Raw genomic sequence first — 23,406 nt, 5'->3', positions numbered from 1 at the left:
TTTTAATCGCCTAAAGAGAGCTGGTTTTATCACTGCGAATTTATATCCGCTCTTGGGCGTTTACTAAACATGCCGTAAAGTAATCTCATTCTGTTAACCAGCCGTTAACTTCGCAGAGAAGAAATGGTAGTGAAAGAAAAAGAGGGAGGTTAACCACACTCTTAAAAAAAAGATTGGAGTATTTGATACGAGTAAACTATGGTTTACTAATTACTTGTCATTTATGGTAATAACCGGTTAGTAAGTGCTGTTATTAACGGGAAGGTTAAGAGCCATTACTACCCACGTCGTTAGAAAGGCAGCTAGTAGTGCTTACTGAATAAAAGAATGTATTGGTAGCAATCACTTCACCTCATGAATCACCCGTTTTATAACGGTCAAATTCTCGAGCATCTGGATAGCGATATGTCATTTGGTAATTTTGCACAATATGTCATGAATGAGTACGCACACATTCACAACGTGAAGTCTATGCGACACTTATTTATGTTTATTTACAAGCCTACGTGACACGTACAGTTCATTACTGTTTTCAGGGGTATTTATAGCCCTACCTTCAAGAAAAGAAGCTGATGCCGATGGGAAGCTATGCTTTCGGATAAATAATTTAAGTTACGGGTTTTTATTTAGACAGCGCATCATTTTATTAGATGCTCGAGGTAGCGTAGCGTAGGTCATTTAATAGATCATATTAAGACAGGCAATACGTTATGTCTATTTTTTATAATACTGCCTTAGCATGGACTAATATACAAGAAACCAAACGAGGTATTAGGCTTACTATATTGCCTGAATGAACTTCAATGGAACACCGCACTAACAAATAGGTTGTCAGATGCTCGTAATAGCCCCACTATGGTGGTCTAGTGGTTATGGTACTCGACTGCTAACCCAAAGATCGATCGCGGGATCGAATCCCGGCTGTGGCGGCTGCATTTTCGGTGGAGGAGAAAATGTTTGAAGCCCGTGGGCTCAGGGTTAGGTGCACGGTAAAGAACCCCAGGTGCTCAAAGTTTCCGGCTTCCTATATTACCAATGTTACTAGAATAAACCAATACGGAACCTCTTCTACTCACATCGTAGTTTTGAGAAGTTACATGATATATTTTATTATTTTATACGTTCGTAATAATAACTTCTAAGGTTTGTTGCAAACGTGTGGCAAAAAGTTAGTAACGGTACGCGAAAGAAACTAGTAACTATTGGGACCTTTAAGTGTCTGCTAATGTAGGTAATGAAAAGGTCGTAAAAAAGTTAGTGTTACTCAAGAAAGTCAGTAACAGCTGCTGTTAGTATTCGCTTGTGCTTACGATCTTTTTCTTAAAATTTTTAACAAGTGAAATTTGGGAAAACCGGTTTGCTACTATACGCGTGGGAAAGGGAAAGGGCAGATTGAAAGAGGGAGAAGAATGAGTGGGAAGAGGGAGAAAGATAGCACATAACCGCACAGACACAAATATGCAGTGAGTCACATGCCCATGCATGCTTTCGTGGTACGCGACATCGCTGTCACAGCCGCTTGTCTAAGTTCGTCTAATTGCGATAGCAATTAAATAGACACTCTCAGCTGGATTGTCCTGCCGGCGTCAGCGTCGCCGTTACTCAGCGCATATGCATACGCATCTATATATATGAAAATTTAAGAAAGAAAAATAACCCTAAAAAGGCTCCGGCGCACGGAATCGAACGTGAGACCTCTGAAGTGCGGTTGCGAGGCGTTAACGACTAAGGTATGAATGAGCACCTCTTGCAGCATTCAAACGCGGCAAGCTATTTATATCCCTCACTTACCACTAGTCTACTCACGTGCATCTTGGGGCGAACTATCGTGTTTTCAGCATTACAAGCAAGATGGCGCAATGAGCGTGGGTCGCCACATCGTCACGGCACGATAGCGTGCGCTCTACTCTCCCACACTCTAAAAAAAGAGCGAGTAAATAGGGTGTCATTTTCTCCCACAACAATAATCGTCATCTATATTGCGTTCCATCCTTGCGCTATCGCTCCGCGCCCGGTACATTGCGATCACGATCGACATGCCCAGTATCAAGGTTACATTGCATTCTCGATAGGAAAGGAGCCAGCGCCGAGTTTTAAAGAAAGGAAGCGCACGCAAGCCTGATGACGATTATTGTTGTGGGACAAAAAGACACCCTTTTTACTCGATATTTTTTTAGAGTGCACGCGTACTTTGCCCCCCGGAGAGGAGAGGGTCGGCGCTCACTTGCCCGCTTTTATCTGGCGGTGGGGAGGATGCTACGTTTTGGCTGACCTTGGACCCTGGCGCTGAAATTTCACGGCACTTTCGACAACTGTGAAACGTAATTAAATTTACCTGGGAAGGTTGATAACGTCTTCAGAGTGATGTTACCTTCCATGAAAATAGGGGAAGCTCTAATGCACTGATACTCAGCGTTGAATGAGGCCTTGTAGCTAGAACTTTTCTGGCAACCAACTATTTCTGCTTCCTTTAAGACATGCTACCGTTAAAAAGTTTGTTTCTTCTTTTTCTGAAAATTCGTAGGGAAACTTCGTGGGCAAGCCAGAGTTCTTCTCGACTCTGGTGGATATTAACGCATCGCGAAAGTTTAGTGGTTGCAACTCTTGACAGCGCATATCCAATTTCTCAAGCTATATATACATTTACTTTTTCTTTACAAATATATCCTAAAATAGCCTCGTATTTATCGAAACAACAGCCAGTTTGAATGATTCTATGCTTTGAATTCAGCAAGTGGTGAAAATCAAGCAATACTTCATACAGCTTTTGCCTGGTTTTAGCGTGTTTTTTTTTCAGTGCAACATCGTGTTAAAGTTTGGGTGGTCATGCTATGTAGTTGCCCAGTCCTTTACTTTGCTGTGTAGCTTACTCATGCTGTGTTTTTCTTGTCCTCCTTTATTCTTACTGTTAATGCGAAAAACCTACATGCATACCTCCTCAAATGTGAATATTGACCGACTGCGTACTTTGCCAGCCGGCGTCCACATTTGAAGCAAAAAATTTTCTTCTCGTGCTCATGACGCATTGATATTTCGACGATTGAGTTCTCACGCTTATACAGCTTGAGCAAGTTTTGTACATTTTTATGCATTCTCTCTTGTGCCGTTGCCCTAGCAAGGTTCAATAGATCTTTTTTCAATCAATCTCACAGCGCCCAGCGGGCGCGTGGAGCACTATGGGAGAAGTTGGTACTCCGAGAGAACCGGCTGTTTGTCCACCCGCTGCTCGTTGGAGCAGCGCGAACACAAAATGAAAAGAAAATGCTGCCGCTTGCCGATTATGCTTCGAAAGTACCTGCATGTACTACATCTATGCATCAAATGTGAAAGGAATAACGCAGTCAGTGCAGGTATCCCTGGACGAGTGTAAATCGATCCTAGAATATGTACACCTGATACATGTTGCGTACCGATACTTGTGGCCGAAACATGCTACCATGAGGAATGTCAGCTGGAACACTGAATTCATAGTTATTCAATGTTGAACTGCTCATATTACGCTGTGGCTTTTATTATCACCGCAGTTTGATGAGATCATTACCACAAAACAGCATAGAAGTGTTATAGCTATATATTCTTAAAATTTTATGGCAAAGTCAGTCGCTGAAAAAAAAGGAAAAGTAGACGCATTCTAAACGTGCAAAGACGAAAGGATGGAACTAGAATTCACGTGAGGGATACCTTGTTCTGATAATTTGCGGTTTTGTATAAGATGCTTAACTTGCTTGCAGTGTATACCACACTGAGTGCGACAACTATTGAACTTCGCGTAGGTGGATTTAAATATTGTTTAATGAGAAACAGTGACGTTGTGCTTACGCTCGCTGAAGAAAAAAGCAAAAAACTTGGGCACAATACATGAGATTTTGTTTTCAGCTGCAAGAAGGCTCAGTGACCTGCTTATGTCATATTTAATTGATTTGTGAAGCGATTGCAAGCGGCGTCAGTGGTCCAGTCAATGCATTTTTTTTACTTTACGAAACTGCGCTTATTTCTAAAGCACTGTTTAAATATATCAGATTCCTAAAATTTACTCTGTAAATAGCGTCAAATGACATTGATTGGGAATGCACCTATCGCACTCAAACATTGAAGTTTTTGAGTGAATAACGCTCTAACAAATCACACCTGGCCGAATTCACTTCATCTAAGAAGTGCTGGCAAGGTGCAAACGGAAGTTGAAGCGCGAGACCGGTTCGTTCGTCGTTGGGGCTGCTGTAGCATAATAACTATTCTCAAAAGTGCTTGCGCGCCCGTTGTCAGCACTAGTGTGCTTAAAAAAGGTCTATTGGTAGCGCTGAAGTTTCTGTTTCATGCAACAGATGTGTGCTTGAAATTTTTCCAACCATGAGGAGCTGTATTTAGCTCTGTTGGCATGAAGCCTCTACAATTCTGGTCTTCCCAGTGCATCTATAAAAGAAATAGCGAGCTTTCTACCCATCGAGCTTCTATATTAATGGCATCCAGTGAAGAAAAAGCGGCCAGTATGCTCACTTTCATATAAAACTTCATTGCCCACAGCAGCTATGTCAAAGAGGCTGATACAGAGTGCCGATTCAATCTCAACAGTCGCCAGCTTGACTGGCGGTTCCCGCGGCGCTTGGTAGGCTGGTGAGCTCTTGACGTTTTTGCACTAGACTAGTACGCCGGGCGGCCGAGAAAAATTTGCTGCACAGAGTCCGGCAAAAGTTTCGGAACATCGCGCAGCGTGTTCACAAAAACTCCTGCAATTAGCACCGGGTTCAAGCAAAAGATGCCACTTTCATCGAAGCACTTTTCGCAGACAGGCACTTGCCGGAGATGAAGTGTGAAAGCACCAGTTGCGGTATAGCGTGTTTCCACTTTTACCGCGGTTCACTGTCAAAGCAGCCAGAACATAGACACTTTTTTGCCATTTTCCTTGTAACTGAATCGGCAGTCATGTACGTCGCATGTACGCGGCATCCTTTTCGATCTTCTGGCACAACGCTCACAACACCAAACATGTGGTGAATAACGCGCGGTGACATGCCACGGTATGCGGCCGCCATCTGCCCGAAGTCCCCAGCTAGAGTTACTGTATTGTATACCTTTAGGTACAGTGGCTAGAATAGGGAAGTGTGATGAACGTGCCAGCTAGCGCGTAACGCCTTGGGAGGAAACCACAAGATGGCGCTGGCACACGTTTGCACGTCGATTTCCAAAATTAGCTCCAAGACAGCAAACGCTTGGATGGCATTGCGGCAGGACTCGTAAAGTACCTTGGTGAACGAGCCCGGGAACGCCTGGCGACGATCTACACAGACATCATTCAAGGGGACCCGATACCAGCTGACTGGCTCCAAAACCATGTGTGTCTGGTGCCGAAACAAGGAGGAGATGCCAGCTTCCTCAGCAACCACAGACTCATCACAGTAACCAGCGTTATGTACAGGGTATTCACCCAGGTGCTGAAACGCTGGATGAACGGATGGGCAAAGGCAAATGGGCTTCTCTTAGCTACAAAATGGCTTCAGGGAACGACGCCGCCTGGACGACAACCTGTTTGTCCTCACACAGTCCATTGAGATTGTAAGAAAAGAGTCCCGTGGTCAGGTGGCCTGCTTTTTGGATGTGGCGAAAGCGTACGATAGCTTTCCACACGATCTACTGCTCACCCGCATCAGAATATCGACATGCCGCCCACGTGGATCGACCTCCTCCAGCGTCTCTACAGCAACAACATGGTGATTGCGACTTTTGGCCAGACCAGTATGGAGCCAGTGTCGGTTCGCCGAGGTCTGAAACAAGGGTGTCCGCTTTCCCCGCATGTATTACACTGCGGGGCTAGAGCGGCACCTCATTGGTTCAGTCCTTGGCTTTGCGCTACGGTTCTAATATGCCGGGTCGCCACAGGTCTGGACACTACCGGGACTAGTCTTCGTGGATGACCTGGGGCTCTTAGCGGAAAACACCGATCAGCTGCAGAACCTCATAAACATATCCGCCCACCACCTGGCATCGCTGAAACTGACGTTCAATGTGAAAAAATTGGCGGTGCTACGTTTTTTCGGGCCAGCAGACGAACACGAGCTGGTGCTACCGAATGGCCAGCTGATCCTTCGCAGCACCGAGTACCGATACCTCGGGGTGACACATTGTGATAAAGAGCGTTACGACGTCCACGAGACCAAGATGAGGCAGTCGTCACAACAAGCGATCGGCACCCTACGGAAGTGCTGCCTGTGGGGTTTCAACCGGTATGTAATTGTACGCAAGCTATGAAAGGCGGTACATGAGCCTTGCCTGACTTTCGCAAACGCTGTCCTGTGCCTATCGACGAGCATCCACGAATGACTTGAGCGTGCGCAAAAAGAGGTGGACCGCATGGTCCTCGGCTGTCATGAAAGGGTGACCACGGAGGCAGTGCAGGGAGACATCGCGGGTCATCATTCGAAGCCAGGGATGCGTGCAGCAAAATAACATTTGAAGCCCGCCTCCAGTGTCTGAGCGACTCGCGGTGGGCCAGGCGCATTTTCCGGTACCTCTCCCTCAAGGGTATTCGGACCCAGTGGTCGAATAGAGTTCACCGGCTGCGTGGGAAATTCAGCTTCGTCGGCGAAACAGACAGTGGCTCACCCGAAGGCCTCACACCACGTTTGGTGCGCACTCAAGTCCGAGAAGTAGAAAGTGCCCAATGGCGATCAAGAGTGCTGCGTAAGTCTACCCTGCGGATGTATGGCAAATAGAAAGCTGAACTAGGCAGGGAAAAACTCTATGACAACAGCGTAGGCAGTGCTCTGCTGTTTGAGGCACGTGCAGGAGCATTGCGTACGCTGACGTACCGTCATCGTTTCGATCAGCACCCGCAGGTTCAAGCTGCTATCTGTCGCTGCTGCTCCGAAACGAACGAGATGGCTGAGCACCTGATTGTGGATGGCGCAAGCCTTTCTCCACGGCCAGCAGAGGGCACCACTCTGCCTCAAGTGCTTGGATTTGCAGCAGAAGATCATCACGCCAACGACACCACTACCGTGGCGACAACAAAGGCTCGTCTACGAATGTGGTGGAAGGCTACGATGCGATAAGGACTGACAGGACAGACACGGCACTTATATTGTGCAAAAAGACTTATGTGACAAGTGTGTGCCCCGCTGTCTCTTCCGAGACTTTTTATCTCTCGCCTTCTTCTTTATTCTTCTTTTTCTTTTCTTACCGGCTAGGTCACACTATCTGTGACCACCTGATTCAAAGGGAACAGCCACCTATTACGATCATCATTATCACGTCACCCAAGGCAGCGATGTTGTGTGCAGAGACGGGAATCAACCACGTGCGCGGGCAATGTGAAACATTTAAAATGTTTTTTTTTGCTCGTGCATGGCCTCAAATGGCGACCAAGAAATTATGTTCATTAATTTCTGGAAAACAGAATGCCTACGTGGGTGCACGACTGAACTGAAATATCATCAGGTCTACAGGATGCCGAAAGTGAGCGCGTGTTGGTGCTGAAACCATTTATCGATGTGAAATGGTAGAAGAGTGAAACGATGAACTCAGTTGTGAGCCATTGCTTGCAACATCTTCCTTTCTGCATTTTATTGCGATAAGAATAATATGGACACTCTCAGCTGAATTTTTCCGCCGGCGTTGGCGTCACTCACCATATATGTATACGCATCTATATATATGAAAACGTAAGAAATCAAAATATTACAGAAGCAGAATCTGGCGCACAGAATCGAACGTGGGACATGAGTGTGAGGCGTTAACCACTAAGCCACCTAAGAGCGCATCCTTCAACTTTCGAACGGCAAGGTATTTATATCTACTACTTACTGCTGGTGACGGGCATCTCGGGGGGGGGGGGAGACTATCGTGTTTTCAGCCTTACCAGCAACATATGGCAATGAGCGCGCGTTGCCCCATCGACATGACGAGGAGGCGAGCGCGCTCTCGTCTCCCACCCGTATTTTGCACCGCTGAGACTAGGGGGTGGACGCTCACTATAAACGCGCTTAACTCTTAGTGTGGAGGACCGTACTTCTTGGCTGGATTTGCACTTTCACCGGAACGATTCTGCTGTAGTTATCAGGCGCACAAAGGTCACTGCATTCATTGCACAGTCTCCGCTTGCGAAAAGGGCGCGCTTTTCAGAGACAGTGAAGTAACAACTGAGACACTTATTCGCGTTCATCTGTACTTGTGAGTACGTTTTGTGCGTCAATTGTGCGTGAGAAACACGGGGCACGTTTCGATCTGCTTGCCATTCTGTGCGCGACCTTCCAATTTGTTGCTATCGTGTTCATTGCTTTGCCTTTGCGGCAAAGCTGTGACGTTTTTGTCTATGTAGGCGAAAATGCTGTAGACCCGTGTGCTCAGATTGGGGTGCACGTTCAAAAACCCCAGGAGGTCAAAATTTCTGAAGCATTCCACTACGGCGTCTTTCATATTCATATGGTGGTTTTGGAACGTTAAATCCCACATATTATTCAACTTTTTCGACCATCCTTGACGCGTATACTGGTTCCATCGTAAGCAATAAAATGCAGCGCACTGAGCGGTGGGCTTGACTTTTTCGTACTGTTGGCTTATTTAAAACATGGGTGTCGCCAGAGCTCGAAAAAATTGCAAGTTTTGTGAAACTCGGGTGAAAGTTTTCTGATCCTTCAGAGTCCCCCTGTTTGACACGACGCTAAAATAAGCTCTTTCCGTTGTCGGCGGTATTTTTCACTAGATTCTTAGTGTCCCGTGGCTGTTTTGCTTTTCTGTTTCTTTTTTGAGTGGCTCGTTTTGGTTATGTTTGTTTTTATTCTTTAGATAGGAAGAACAGCAGTCCCTGGCTTGTAGGCGTCTCCTGCCGTCACGAAGTGTCTTATAGTAACCACCTATGATAAAAGTGGGTATGGGTAACGGGTAAATACCGTTACTCACCAACGGTCCACTAAAAACGAAGAAAGCAAGAGTTAGCCCAACAAACAGCCGACAATGACAGTGGACTGAAAACGCCCTTTCTTACATGCCATGCGGAACTGAAACCCGGTTTGTAGGTAAGAAGAAGCATAACCTGAGGATTAGCTGCCATCTGACGCAGTTTTTCGCTGACGTTGCTACAGCAGTAACACTGTTCCTTACATGCCCAGTTTCACGCCTGCCCCCCCCCCCCACCCTAGTGCCCCGTCAACTAGTAAATTCCTCTCAAAACACTGTATGCTGCACCCTTCCTTAGGTGTCAAATTACTGGAGCTAAGGCATCCATTTCTGCATGCTTCACCCCTATAACCAGTCTTTTGTTCCTTCTAGATTCTTCGCGTCCTCCAGAGCTTTCCAAGTACAAATTTCATGTTCATTATTCAGAAATTTCTGTCTTTAATCAGAACTGTAACTACTAGCTATTGCTTAAAAGCGAGTCGAATATATATAGCCACAAATCTGAATCGCATGCACTAACCTTTCGTAGTTGTGAGGAAGGAAGCTTGTAAATAAATATACATGCTGACACAAACGTTAAGCCAGCTGAGTTGAGCTAGGGCACCCGTACGCTCTCGTCATCCCCATATAAAAAAACAAAACAAAAAAGCGCGAGCACATTAAAGATGGTATATATAGTGCACAACACGTCGTGTGTTTGCTGCGGCTAAATATGAAAGCAACACAAACAAGGAGCGAAGTCGTTACCTGAAATGCTTTCACCTCTTATATCGTACTTTTATTTTCGTGTTGACATCCGTCGTTAGCGCATCTGAAAGGTTGACCATAGTTTTCTGTCGTGATGAGCATTCGCTGTTCGTGCAAAGGGTGTCAAGTTTAGAGGTGCGATACAAAGTAACAACATGACTGTTAACCTAGATGCATATGTTGCCATGAGAAAATGTAGCGAGGTATCTATAGAGATGTTATTATAATTTGCACCGTGAATGGGAAAATTTGGGGTTGTCCATGTGTGCAATACTTAGCAAAGACTAATATAACAACGTCGTCTAGCTTACGCGGTAGTGCGTGTGAGGACAGGATGGCGCTCAGTTTGAAAAAGTCGACGACTGAGGAGTCCCGAGGCGTTATCCGGTTCGCGACTGTGCAAGGTATTAAACTGGCCACCCTTTATTACCTGCTATTTTCACGTGTTTGCCCTTCAAACAAAAAAAAAACCTAAAAGAGAAGCACTTCAGCTCGAACGACAAGTTAAAGGACGCTTTGAAGCACTGCGTCTCGTCATGGGCACAGGAATTTCGGAAACGAGAAAGCCGTCGACTCGTTCTCCAATGGGATTTTTCTAATGAGGCACATAGTGAATACTTTGATTTATGGTTCCATTTATACCCACAGTGTCATTTCACATCTCTTTATTGGAAGATTCCTTGTACTTTCGAAGCTGCGACAGATGCACTGTGTCCGTAATGAATCCTAATTCCGTTGTTGTTATTGTGGGTGCATTACGAAAAATTAGGGCTCTTGTAAGGAAAATAGGAGGAAAATAGTGGTAGGGAGGTAAACCAGCCCCTCCTTGCTTGTAATGTCCTTGAGGATGGTATACAGATAGCAGAAGGACTATAAGATAGCAGAATCAGAAGGAGCAAAACACTATAGTAGTCGGCGCAGTGGAGCATGTGATTGAAAGAGCTACTCGCCGGGTGCTCGCGCGTCCTCTGTTGTAAATATGAGGATATATAGGGTACATTGAACTTCTTCTTGAGGGTGCTCTTACAAACTTCAAACCACGGAACTGACGGCGGCTCTCCAAAAACGGACTCGCAGTGTATACTAAACCTTCCTAAAGGAGTCGTTCAGGAAGAGAAACGACCGGGCAGACCTGCCCGAGTGCGTTTTCTACAATAAGGGTCACCGGCATCGTGCGAGTAAACGCTCGCCACGAGAACTTATGGCGGCGCCGCTCAGACGGCTGTGCCTCTAGAATGGCTCTGCCACTCAGATTTTGTTCCGACTTTCGGCTTCAGTAACAGCGCTGCTATGAGCTCGAAATCACTCGTACATTTAGCTTTCAAATCTTTTTACGTATTTACCCCCGAAAACTGCGCTGTGAAATTTGTCGGACGCCATGTGGTGAAGAACAGTGGATCAGTATTATACTCCTTAATACAGTAAATGTGATCGTAAATGTCACTATCGTACTAAGATGTGCGTTCAAGAACGCTGGAGTTGCCCAAAACTGAAATCTTCTGCCTTCCACAGAACAGTGTTTTTCGCAGTCTCTGCTGTGCTGCTTTGGGATTTAAAATCTTATTTCACCAATTAGTGAGGCCGCCTAACAATGATATCCAGACCAATAACAAAGTATAGCAGCCTCTGGACGATACCAGACTAGATTTCTCTTTGCATGTGCATGTGTACACATCAATTTCAAAATAAACCTTATACGTATTCAGTATAATCAGTATAAAAAGCATGAAGATAAAGATGTCTGATTACTCCAATAGCCGCAATGATTTGATCGAGCTACACATAAGGATCGAGTCTCATTCGCTGTATTATATTTTATTTTATTTCTCCATCGCCTGTCACGTGTACTTCTATGATCTTCAATTCCCTTTATTGAACGGCCTTGAAGCGCTTGGCAGCCATCTGGTTTACGCTAATCTGCTCACCGTTCCCTCTCACTTTTTTATTATTATTGTTGAATGTATGTACAAGCAGAGGTTGGTGCCAATGCGTGACACCGGCTATTCCTCTCACCTTGCGCAATAGTTGTCGTAAAATAGAGCAGAATGTTATACAAACATATATTCAACACTCGCGGGCTCAGTCGATGTTGTTCAATACAAAGTAATATTCAAGCTGCATAAAAGTTTACAAAACCAAGGATTCGCACAAATAATATGTTCACGCATAACATAAAAGTTCGCTAAGATGTCACATCTTCTTCCTTGAAAAGCTTTCCTGGTATACGACAAGAGTAGAATGGCCGCCTGGAACCTGTCTACGCATAACAGGTAAAAAGGGATAGGTGGATTATTTTCTACGGGTTTGTGTTCTATGCAAGATTCCAAGGACACAGAATGACACGGCGAAATCACTCCTGTTACCATGACATTCTGTTTCATTTTTTTTCCTTTTGTAGAAACCATATAGCCAATAGCTAGTAGCACGAGTGATGTACAATTATTCGAAAGTGACGTAAGATCTCTTGCACAGCTGTCGTCTTTTGTGCCCTAACTTGTAGATTGTCAACAACTAGCGAGGGGGGGTGTGGTATCTCCTAAATATTCCAAGGTTCACTCGCATAAAATGTAACTCGATTCATGTGGACCAGCATACGATTTTACAGGTACGTACGTCCATTATAAGCTTTGTTCACCCACTTCAATGACATAGTCACAGTTTAAACAAATCATACACAAGCTCTCAGAGCACCAATCATATTGCCTGTCACATCGCCAAGCTATCAGTGCCTGCCCTGTGCCTTTCTGTTTTGTGTGACGGCCTAGTCGTGATACCTCGACCCCGAAACACACACTACACACAAAATGGATGACACAGCCAATCCACACGGACCACATGAGTTTCAGTTCGCGAAACTTTTGTTTGACGCGACGAGTCACGTTTATTCCTTAGATTATTATTATAATTTTATTTGCAAAAACAGATACACAAGGATGCAGAAAAAAGAGAGAGAGAGAGCAAGCTGGCAACTGCCACATGGAGTGGCACAACACCTGTTCACTTTTCTGGGAGGAGATAACCAGAAGCCAATGTTAAGACCGTGATTACAGATGATACAAAGAAGGCCGCTTCTTAACCCAAAATGTAGCAGCAGTGATTCCAATATCATGGTGAATGCACCCGAACATTTTTTTACAACCTTCTGTAACAATCATAAATGTGACAAGGAAATCCTAACAAAAGCCCCGGAGCACCGTTTCTGAAGAGGTGGTTATTACAAAAACAGCGAATAGGCGTGGCGCTGTCCCATATTGGTTGTTCTGCTCGAAAAGCCAAGTCCCGTCGAAGTAAGCTGTTTCGCAGTATCACACAAAATAACGCGTAACAAAATGAAGATACCCAAGTACGGAGCTCCGTGCCAAAAACAGCGCTACTTTCTTGCCTCGCATTCCTTTTCCGAAGTCATTACAATCCCGGGGGTCCGCACTTCATTTTTTCGCTCACCTCGGTCGTGTCTCAGCCCTTGTGGTATCGCACGCTCCACTGCTTTTGACACACAGTGGAATTTTTCAAAATAAAATAAATAAAGTAACGATCACGCGTGTCGGCGAGCTCCACGTCGGCCCTCTCTGTAGACGAGCAAGTAAACACAGAGATGAAGTGGGCGAAGTAAAAATGAGATTTGAGGGGAGTAAAAAGACGTCGAATGCAGCAGCCGAGTGCAGAGCTTTGATGGGACAAATAACAACAGTCTGTCCTTATTCTCTCTTTTTTTTCTCGTTACTACAACAATCGAATGTGCGAACATTGACAGCGAGGCCCTTCACCGTCTAACCTAGTTTGAAAGCAAGCCTGAGCGGGCGTGAACCGAAGTGAATCAGGCAGCGTGGAGGGGAAGCCAACAAAAGGACCACGAAAAAACGGCTGCCTCCGAGAGACAAATGCGGGTGCGCGAGTCGAGGAAGGCGACAAGGTGGGCGAAAGCGTCGGCAGAGAGAAAGAGAGGGAAAAAAGAAATAACGGGGAGTAAGAGAGCTACAACCGAGTTACGAGAAGCAGTGTGAAACGAACACCTAGTCTAGTGACCTCCGTATCCTCTGGAGCGTTTCTGGCGAGCTGCCCCTTCCACCCCGCGACGCGAGCAAGCATTCGCGACCGGCGGTATAGCGGAAAATGGACCGTCATGCGGGCTGGACGGTGGATCATTCGAGCCCGAGTCAGCTGCCGCGGCCACCACCGGTCCCTCCGCAAGGCCGCGCAATGCCGTCACCCGCTCCGATAAGAATCCTGATGGTGAGTTACTTCGAGCACGTCCTTCTATGTACGCCTTCTTTGTCTTCCCCGCACGTCCACTTGCGATGCGTCGCTTGGGGCTCTATCAACGTCGTCCACTCAGTTTCTCGTGCCTAGGGTCCACGCCGGAAAACCCGTGTGTCAGTGTTGCGCGTGTGGTGTCTCGCCGTACCCTCCGGGTAAAGGGGCTGAAGGAAGCACTGGGGCACGCAAAAACCGCGGATGCATGAAAGGGTATTTCGCACGAGCACGGCCTGCACGCGTCTAATGGCGCGTGATCAAAGCCCATTCCTTGGCAGCATGAACCGACCGTTTTATGTTCGCGCGCAGCGTGCTTCGGCGGTCTCCTTTATGACCTCTCAAAATCTATATTTGTTGCTTTGTTCCAAAGCATTTGAAGTGTCAGGAAATGGAAGAGATGCCAGAAAATTTTTGCAGTTTTTTTACTAGAGAGAGAATATTTTTTAACCCTGCTGATATGCAATGCAGTAAAGAGTCGAGAATGAACAGTAATGCCAGCTCACTTCCTATGTAAAAAACAATGACCTTCGGCTAAATACGTGCAAATGACATGTTTTTCGCCTTGTGCCTCACTCCTCCCTCTTCATTTTAATGGTTAAATTTTACTTGCGACTGCCTTTTCTATACTGTAAAAAAGCAAATTCATTTTTTTTCCTATTGAGCATGAAAGATGTGAAAAAAATGACGTGAACTATTATACTTGTAGCGCATTCACGCAAAGCAGGAGAGCCTGCGTAAGTGCGCTTTATGTGTAGCGCCTTTTTCAACCCCCGTCTTCATCTTCACGACTGCTGAGCGGGGAACCTCGAACAGGTGATCAAGAACAAGCTTTCGTGATGGGTTGAAGCACTGGACGACCCACTCGTTATGCAATTCGCATTGTGTGACACCTGGTTGTTCTTTTTCTGTTCTAAAACGCTTTATTACTCATCTTAACGCGATTACTTTCTTGACATCACGCCTGCCAATGGCAGGTTTGTGAACGAGTCCCAAGCAGCAGCGTGGCTCAGTGGTAAAATACTTGGCTGGCACAAAACAAACCCGAGTTCCAGCCCCACTGTGCACCCAATGCTAGGTTCTTTTGTCCTATATTGTTCGATAATGGCTACGCACACCGGCGACGGCGGCGGACAGCTACGGCGCCGCGCGTGACCAGAGTTGTGATCTCGTAACAGCTTTCACTGTAAAAAAAAAAAGCTGCTGAATTTTGGAAAACCTGGGGCTGTATACACAAAGCTTTCAGTTGGTGGTGCATTTTCTTAGCAACAAATTGTCTTATCTCGCGGGGGACAACAGCAACGGCTCAAACTTAACTTATTCAGTACTTTTGATAACAATTGAAAAGGACACACGAAAGCCGATAAATTGACAAAGAAAGAAAGAAACGTGTGCCACTGATAGCAAGGTAGCACGTTAAACGTCTAGCATCGAGAGTATATGATGATAGCCAATGATTTGCTGCATCTATGCTTCCAGTTCCACAGGCGTCTACTACAGCCCTTACGCGCTCGCTGCCGCGTTGTAATAGACGTCCGGGTGTCCTGCGCTAACGCCTCCTTTATTTCATTCAATGCTAGTGCAATCTCGCGCTTCTCAGCGCGAGCCGTCGGTCCACCTTAGTTCAGAAAGTGGTCAATATGCGACACTGCATGAGGGTTAGAGCCGCTTGCGTCACATGTGTTCCAGAGAACTTTCCTTCAGAGATGCGATAGACTTGTGCTCCTCTGCAATATCGTACGTATGTCAGGCTTGTTTCTTCATGCTCATTCTTTGTAGATGGAAGCAATGCCACCGCAAAGTACTAGTTAAGCAGCGGCATCTCCGTGGCGCGTCCATATTGGCTGCCCACATAACGTCACGAACGGCGACATGCCGTCTCAAAACACCGTATCACTTACAGAGCCAACATGACCACCGACATTATGATCCCGAGGAATGCAAGATGCCACCCCGCGGATCTGTACACAACTAAACAAAATGAGTTTATATTATTCCCGTCGTGAGACGCTACATGAGGGGCTCTCTTTCCCATGAACGCAAAGCACATGTGAAGGCTGGGCGATGGGCGAGAGCAGGAAAGTGCTAGAGGAGAGCTTGTTGAACGGCTGGATAGGGCGCATCTGGCTGGCATTGATGAAATAGAGGCAGCACCGCCTGCGCGAAGCCAAGTGCTCGAGTTTCACCAGTGGCCATAGCTAAAAAAAAGTAATTGCTCGATAGCTTTGAGCAATAATCCGTGTGCTATCTCGCCAAATACACTACAGGTGCACCACTTCAATGAAACCACGAGAGAATGGATGCATGCAATGTTTAAAGACATGCCTTAAAGGTGTTCGCCTGTTTGCCGCGACCAGTTAGCTTACATTTTAATGAAGCAGCGCTGCCACTCAACTAATGCGGCATATTCAACCACAGTATTGTGGTTGCCGCATGGGCTAGACGTAAAATGTTGCTTTACAATAATCTTAGCACAAGACACAAGAGCGGCTTTTGTGCCAGCGGTGAAATTCTGAAGAAGTGTATGTAGAACAGCAGTAGTAGAATAGTATCGGGAGCGCAATGTCGCATGTTTCATCCACCGAGGCATTTTGATAAAGCCGGAATGCGTTAACATGTATACGCCTACGCTTAGACGTGCGACCGCGTAAAACAACGGTGCATTGGGAGGTGTTTCAGTGCTAGTGCTTTTCAGAAAACACGGTGCAGTTATTTAGTTCTGTGGTATTTACGTGAGCCAACATAAAACTAAGGACGTTCACGAGTCTCCGAGTCAAGAGACGTTACCATAAGCGCGAAAAGGACGAAAAAAAAAGAGAGACACACAGCTCTAGCGCGACTCTCACTTCGTCTTCTCGAAAGCCTGAAATTGATGTGATCGAGAAGATCATAAAGACAATCTCCTGGCCCAGCAGAATGGCAAGCCTACACAGAGCAGCATAGGATGCCTGGAGAGCATTAAAAAAAGCGGAGTACGTGTTCTATAGGAGTGACAGCGACTTTTATTTCCCGTAGCATGCAGGTGATGTGCTCCTATTAACCTCTTTGGTGGTAATTTCCACCAATGTGGCAAGCATGACGAGTTGTACTTTTAATTGGATGATATGCGGCGCAACACAACAAATAAGGTTGACCATCTACCGTGCCGCGTTCGAATTCCCCAACAATTCACGTAGCACTTCGGTTTTCATCCAACCACAAGCTTTTGCATGCATAATGTCACGCTAAGGACGCCCAATAGAATTATTTATTCACTGCGACTCGAAGCTTATTGGACGACAAGGGTTGTCGATACCATCTATTGCGTACAAGGGAAATAACACTCGAAATTCAGAGCGCCTGAATAAATAAGAACGAACCAGCATTCATCAGATAGCCCTACATTGCCGTGATTCAACTCAAGTCAGCCACGGCACTCAAGTATTCCGCCGCGTCTGCAGGTTCTAAGCAGCCACATGGTTCGTAATAGTGGTCCGGACCACTCTTAGGATTTCCTCGTGGCCACGCTCTATTTTCGCAAAATTTTGCTTCGTGATTCCACTTACGAACATTGTTCGGTGACGTAAGCAAATATAGCAACTGCATCACTATCGCTGACATGTTTCTGGGCAGTCGCAGTGGGAAACAATATGTTGGAAACAATATATTGGCGAAACTGGGCAGCCGATTCACGCAAGACTGAACGGCCACCATGCAGACACAAAACACGATTTACCAAAAGTAGTGGCCAGTCACTTCTATAAACAGGACCACAATTTCAACCAAGCAAAGCTTTACGTTCCAGGAACTAATTTCTGGTCACCACAAGTGAGAAAATACATTGAATCATATTTAATACACATATTTAAGTCCCTACACCCATCAGGAATCAATGTAGCACGAGACGATTTGGAATCACTGAAAGCCATAACATAATTGCGGCGATATTTACTTAGACAAGATGCGTTCAACTTTAAAATAGACATAACCGGTAACTACATTGAATTGCTACTAGCCCACATATCGTACTAATGTTGTCTTTCAATTTTTCAATTTGAAATATAGATATGAATATGTCTATATACAACTATGAAGTTTTCATTCTCTAGAACCGTGAAACCACTGCTTTGTTTCCTCTTTGCTCGCTTCTAAAAACCACTCCTACAGTGCATCGTTAAGGTCATTGCCAACACAGAAAGTTCTCTGCATCTCCACTTCTCACTCCTTTCTTTTTTTTCTTCTCTTTTTTTCCTTCTGTGTACCATAACGTCCCACCTACCCACCACCCCCTTCGCCTTTTCTCCCACCAGTCTTTTTGTGTTTGTGTTTGTATTTCTCCTCGCTGCTCATTTCCTTTGCAATCTCAATTTCCCTTTTCGTCAGCCAACATGCCGCCAAATTCTTGAATCGATTTCGCTGTGTGGGTCACCTACAGGGATACTGAAAGCACACTTTGACAATGACCTTCTCCAATAAACACGCACTCTTCAGACCCCATCAGGTATCGCTTACATTGACATTTGGCGTTTAAAAGTACGCCGCCTGCTTCTCCCCCTGTTTGTAACTGCTTTCTTGTTGTGCGTCCCATTCAAAGGTGTTCGGGAACAGACGTCACCGCTATGGCTGGCAAAACTTTGTGGTGGCCGGTCACAGCTACCATCTGCCGGCTCCGAAGCTTTAGGCTCTTTCGTTTCTTCGCGTCTGACGCAGCCCCCCCTTTTTAATAGGATTCCTCGATGCGCGCGACCCCTCCGCCGCCTTGGAGGGTGAAGACAACCGCGTCGTCTGCTACAGACTCCGCATTTACGATGCATTCTCCGCAAGCCGCCTATAGCCAGGATGGCCAGCCAACGAGTATTGCGTGGCTGCATGCAAAGTTGGTTGCGTCAAAATGTGTGGTACCCAAACAACATGAGAGAAATACAAAGTTTTCGCACTGGGAGTGAGCAGGTCTCCGATTTCTAGTCTCGAATCTTCATTTTTAAAGCGACATGAGCACCAAGAGTTGCTCGCAGCAGAAAAATAGCATTGACTCCAGCTGCGGTAAAATATTCAATTAGCGTCTCTGTGGACTAGTTGGTAACTACTTATGTAGGTTAAAGTTGTGAAACACACGCACCTCAGTCACGCTACCTTTCAATATGTCTGTGTGTTGTGTACCTTCGACAAAAGTGTAAGAACAGTTTGCCATTCGCCAGCTGACTGGAAAAAATACGTGCTGTCGTGAAAAAAGAGAAAAATCACAGTATATTCATGGAGAGAATGATGATGAGTGGGACGAAGCGTCCTTCCGTGCTTCCGTCCGTCCTTGCTTCCGTCCATGCGTCCGTCCGTGCGTCTGTTCATGCATCTATCCGGGTGTTCGTACGTGCATCCGTCCGTTCATTCGTGCGTCTATCCATCCAGCATATCCACAGAGCACAGTATAGCACGGATGTACGAACGAATGGACGCACAGACATACGGATCGACCCAATGACGGACGTATGGACGCAAGGACGGGCAGACGCCCGGGCAGATGGATGGACGAACGAACGAACGTCCGAACGCAGTGATGGTCGGATGCACGGACGAACAAAGGAACGGATGGACGCATAGACCGACAGACGCACGAATGGACGGACGCATGGTTTGGTCGGATGGATGCTTGTATTGGCAGACAGAGGGACGAACGCACAGACGAACGCGGCGACGGACGGACGAACAGATGCGCGTACAGACTCACGGACGTACGCAGGGATGGACGGACGGACACACAGACGAATGGACGGAATAATGGACGCGCAGATGGACGCACGGACGGACGCACAGACGTACGCATATACGGACACACAAAAGCACGGACGAACTGATGGACGCTTCACCTCACTTATCATCATTTGCTCCGTGGATATGCTGTGACACCGTTTTATTGACATACAATGCAATGCTACTGGCAACTACGACTACGACGACACCGGACATATGACCCATGGCGTATAGGGGCTTTGCCCCTAAAAGTAGTAATTGAAAGCACCGCTAGCGACAAGCGCACAACGTAGGCGCACATCTTCGCGCAATCGCAGCTTGTGTAGAAGAAGCGATTAAAAACAACGCACTTTGTGCTATCCAAAATGAATGTGTTAAATACGCATGTACACAGCATGCAAGTGAACATGTACTGCACCCGGTGCACTAGTGATCTCAAATAAGGCCGATCAGAATCAAACTTCATTAAAGCGATTGGCGCTCTTAGTAGCTGGCGTAAGAGAGTCATTCACATCAGGCTTGATCGCAAACGAAAGTGCCCGTGTGACAGCACCTAAATTATAACTCTCGAAATGTTGAAAATGCATAACTGATGCTGCACAAACATGAATGGTTCATGTGTCACCACTTGTCGCACTTGATCAAGCCACAAGAGTTGCCCTTTTTGAATCTTTCGGGAATGTAAACATCCTGTAGCCATTTCACGAGTGGTTTGTGCACTGTGGCACGCAACACCTGAGCATTTCACCCGAAAAAACGCCGCGCACGTGTCTCACTCAACCAGCTGCGACACGACGAGACCGGGGGAGCCGAATGGCGGCCGCCGATTGGGAGGTGGCACTCACCCCTTCAAAGAGAAACTACACCCTCCAAGAGGGCGCACGCACCAAGAAATCCTACTTTTGAACAGCACACCACTCTAACTTCGAGTTTTTTTTACATTCTTTTTCCTTTTTTCCCACTCTCCAAGAACAATTTTAAATCACTACCATGTGACTTGAAGGGAAGTGAGGACAGTGCTCTTCTGCTTTATAGTTTTTTTTTGCTTTTCAGACCGCGATTATAAACAGAGACACGCGCCACCTCCAGGAGTTGACGTTAGCACTAAGCCCTCTAAAACTAGCACACCAAGTATGGCACGGCGCCTTTGAAAGAGATAGGTCGTCCTATTGAAACGTCGGCCAGCCAGTCTGAGGCATTTCCACTGCTAACTCTGATTATCCCACAGGATTCTTTTGCCAGAGATGAGAATAGCTTTATACCAGGTGGATGTGTGTTTCATAACAAGTTGGGAAATAAAGTCATCTAGTAGGAACAAAGGTGATGAAGGAAATCGCGAAGAAAGAAGGTTAATAACATCGTGTAAATAAGCAATGCAGGTGGCACGGAATAAAGACGAGCGATAGCATACACCAGAGATTATCTTTATGGCACTGAGTTGAAGCTAGCCCATAAGAACTCAAGATCATTTTGATGTCTCTATGAAAATATGCAAAATCTTTCGAAATGACGAGAACGACACCACCTCCGCAACTCTCACTGGGGTCACACTGGCAGATATTGAAATTAGAGGTGCCATAAAATATATCGCAATCTCGCACGTGTGAAGGAAGCAATGTTTCCGTAAGGGCGACGATTCTCGCGTCGCACGTGGCGACTGCTGATGATAACGAAAGGCATTTATTGACCACAATTTTTGCAATTGTCCTGCAGGAAATCTTGGGTGCGTGGCCCTCAAGTGCATTAGCTCAGAAAGCTACACGAACCCTTCTACAATTTTTGAGGGCCACATCAGTGTGCGCGACCACCCGTGAAACTTGCACTGAGTGTACGGTGTGTGCTATGTCCAATATGTATTTGTTCCTCCTCCTCTCTCTATTTCTTTTACTCCTTCATGCTCCTCTTCCACCGCGTAGAGAAGCAAACTGAACTTATTTAGTCTAGTTATCCTCCCTACATTTCCGATATATTTTCTCTCTCTATCTCTTATTTGTGAAAAGAATGGGTAAGTAAAATGAGGTTGCTTGATGTGATCGGCCACTACCATCTTCGCTTTCCTATTGCGTCGGGCGTTGTGCATTCGTACAATTTATTCCCGTAACTGTGATATTCTGAATGAGTTCACAGATTCAGTTGCTAGTAGCATCGCACGCGTAGCATTTACTGTTCAAAAACAATTTATTTTAATGGAGCTTGAAGTTGGAGGATGGTACCGAAGTCGAAACGTTTCGAGTGAGTGATGTGCGTAAGTTGTAAAAAGTGTTCTCCAACTGTTGTTTAAATTGGTTTCGCAGAGCGAATATCCTCTCTATTGCTTTGAAGTGGGAAAATTTCGCTATGAGGGGGTGCACTTGTTGTGACTGAAGAAACCGAGGCACGTTCTATTGTACGTTTTACGTGCCCTTTCTAATGCACCATCTAAAGAAGAATCGTAAACAGATTGGATTGTCGAAACTAGCTTCGTTCCAGTTTCTTGGCATAATTATTATGCGTCAGGAATACTTCGAAATATAAGATTATCATGACGTGACCGATATTTAGGTTCAGTGAGATCTGAATCAAAAGCGTCTAATAAAGCAAGCAAATTTTTCAACCTGAACGTGTGTGAATGCCATTATCTTAGTTCATCGATTTTGCTTGATTTTTATTTGGGCAAGTTGAAGCGCTACTGAAGATCCTTTATTTTACTTTGGATGCACTTTTGGTGATTCTTTATAGCGTTAACATCAGAGACTAGCTCAGCTTGGGCCTTAGAACCTTCAAGGGATCGAGAGTGCAAAACCTTCAGAAACTCGAACAATACATTATTTGTTCTCAATGGTCCGCGGGGAGTGAATATAAATTAAGCAATGAGTCGGAACCTGTGTAAGGTCTATGGTTAGTCTAAGCACACCCAATTGTAACAATAGATTGGCAATGGAAAAGCAATTACATATGATATCTAATAACACCTGTGGGTACTGGGAAAGTAGCGCGCTCTGAGTGTCATTTTTTTCAGCGTAGAGAGAGGTAGTTGTACGCACCTGCGTAGGTAAGACAAGGTGGTTAGGCATGCTCCTGCAAGGGCTGCTCCCGTGTCCTCTGAATTGTACGTTGCTGGGTAGATGCAATAAATCTTCGTCTCCTGGAAATGGTTGCGTCGATGAGGCTGGGGAGAGGATGGGAACGTCCACCGAAAATACCAACAAAACGGGTGGTGTGCAGTCGGGCAGCGCAGATAAGCTTGTGGTTATTTGAATGCTTTGAAACGGCGCAGAAGGACTCGATAAGCCGGACGACCATCCCAAGATGATCGTGAACAAAGCCTGCATAGCGAAGACAAGGTAGTTAGGCATGCTGTTCTAAGCACTGCTCCCGTGCTTCATCACTCTTAGTGTCCAATAACACTCGCAATTATCAGGCATTGCCAAAAATTTCAATGCACACCACACGTTTTTTTCCCAAGATGATTGAAACTAATTGAAATGATAAGTCGAAGACTACACGCTTCAATACTTTTTATTTTTGCAAATTTGATTAGAAATACATCGCTACTTCTTTTCTATTCTCTCCAATACCTCGCAGTGCCTCACCTAATACGGAGGTCTCTTTTAGAGCACAGAGTTGCGGCTTCGATTCGCGGTCGGGGCATTCTCATTCATTTTCACGAGCCAAATGTGCAATCACACTTTTAGTCGTGATAGCAAAAACAGCCCGATAGGTCGAAATTGTGTTAGAGTCTTGCATTGCAGCTGTTCTAACAGAATACGCTTTGCATTGCGACATTTTGACTCTAATCAATCAATCGATTGA

The 23,406-nt window shown here is 45.7% G+C and overlaps 1 long non-coding RNA gene across 2 annotated transcripts in view; it reads right to left on the bottom strand.

The window, feature by feature from the left end:
* Nucleotides 1-23,406, bottom strand: part of LOC119162389 (uncharacterized) — a 166,523-nt gene that overhangs the window by 35,701 nt on the left and 107,416 nt on the right. For both annotated transcript variants that reach the window (XR_012887345.1, XR_012887346.1), the window contains exon 3: nucleotides 22,638-22,919. This is a non-coding gene — a long non-coding RNA (uncharacterized LOC119162389). The remainder of the gene's footprint in view (nucleotides 1-22,637; nucleotides 22,920-23,406) is intronic.

Source organism: Rhipicephalus microplus, chromosome X (genome assembly GCF_043290135.1).
Source record: "Rhipicephalus microplus isolate Deutch F79 chromosome X, USDA_Rmic, whole genome shotgun sequence".
NCBI lineage: Eukaryota > Metazoa > Arthropoda > Arachnida > Ixodida > Ixodidae > Rhipicephalus > Rhipicephalus microplus.
This window is presented reverse-complemented; position numbering and strand designations above follow the sequence as displayed.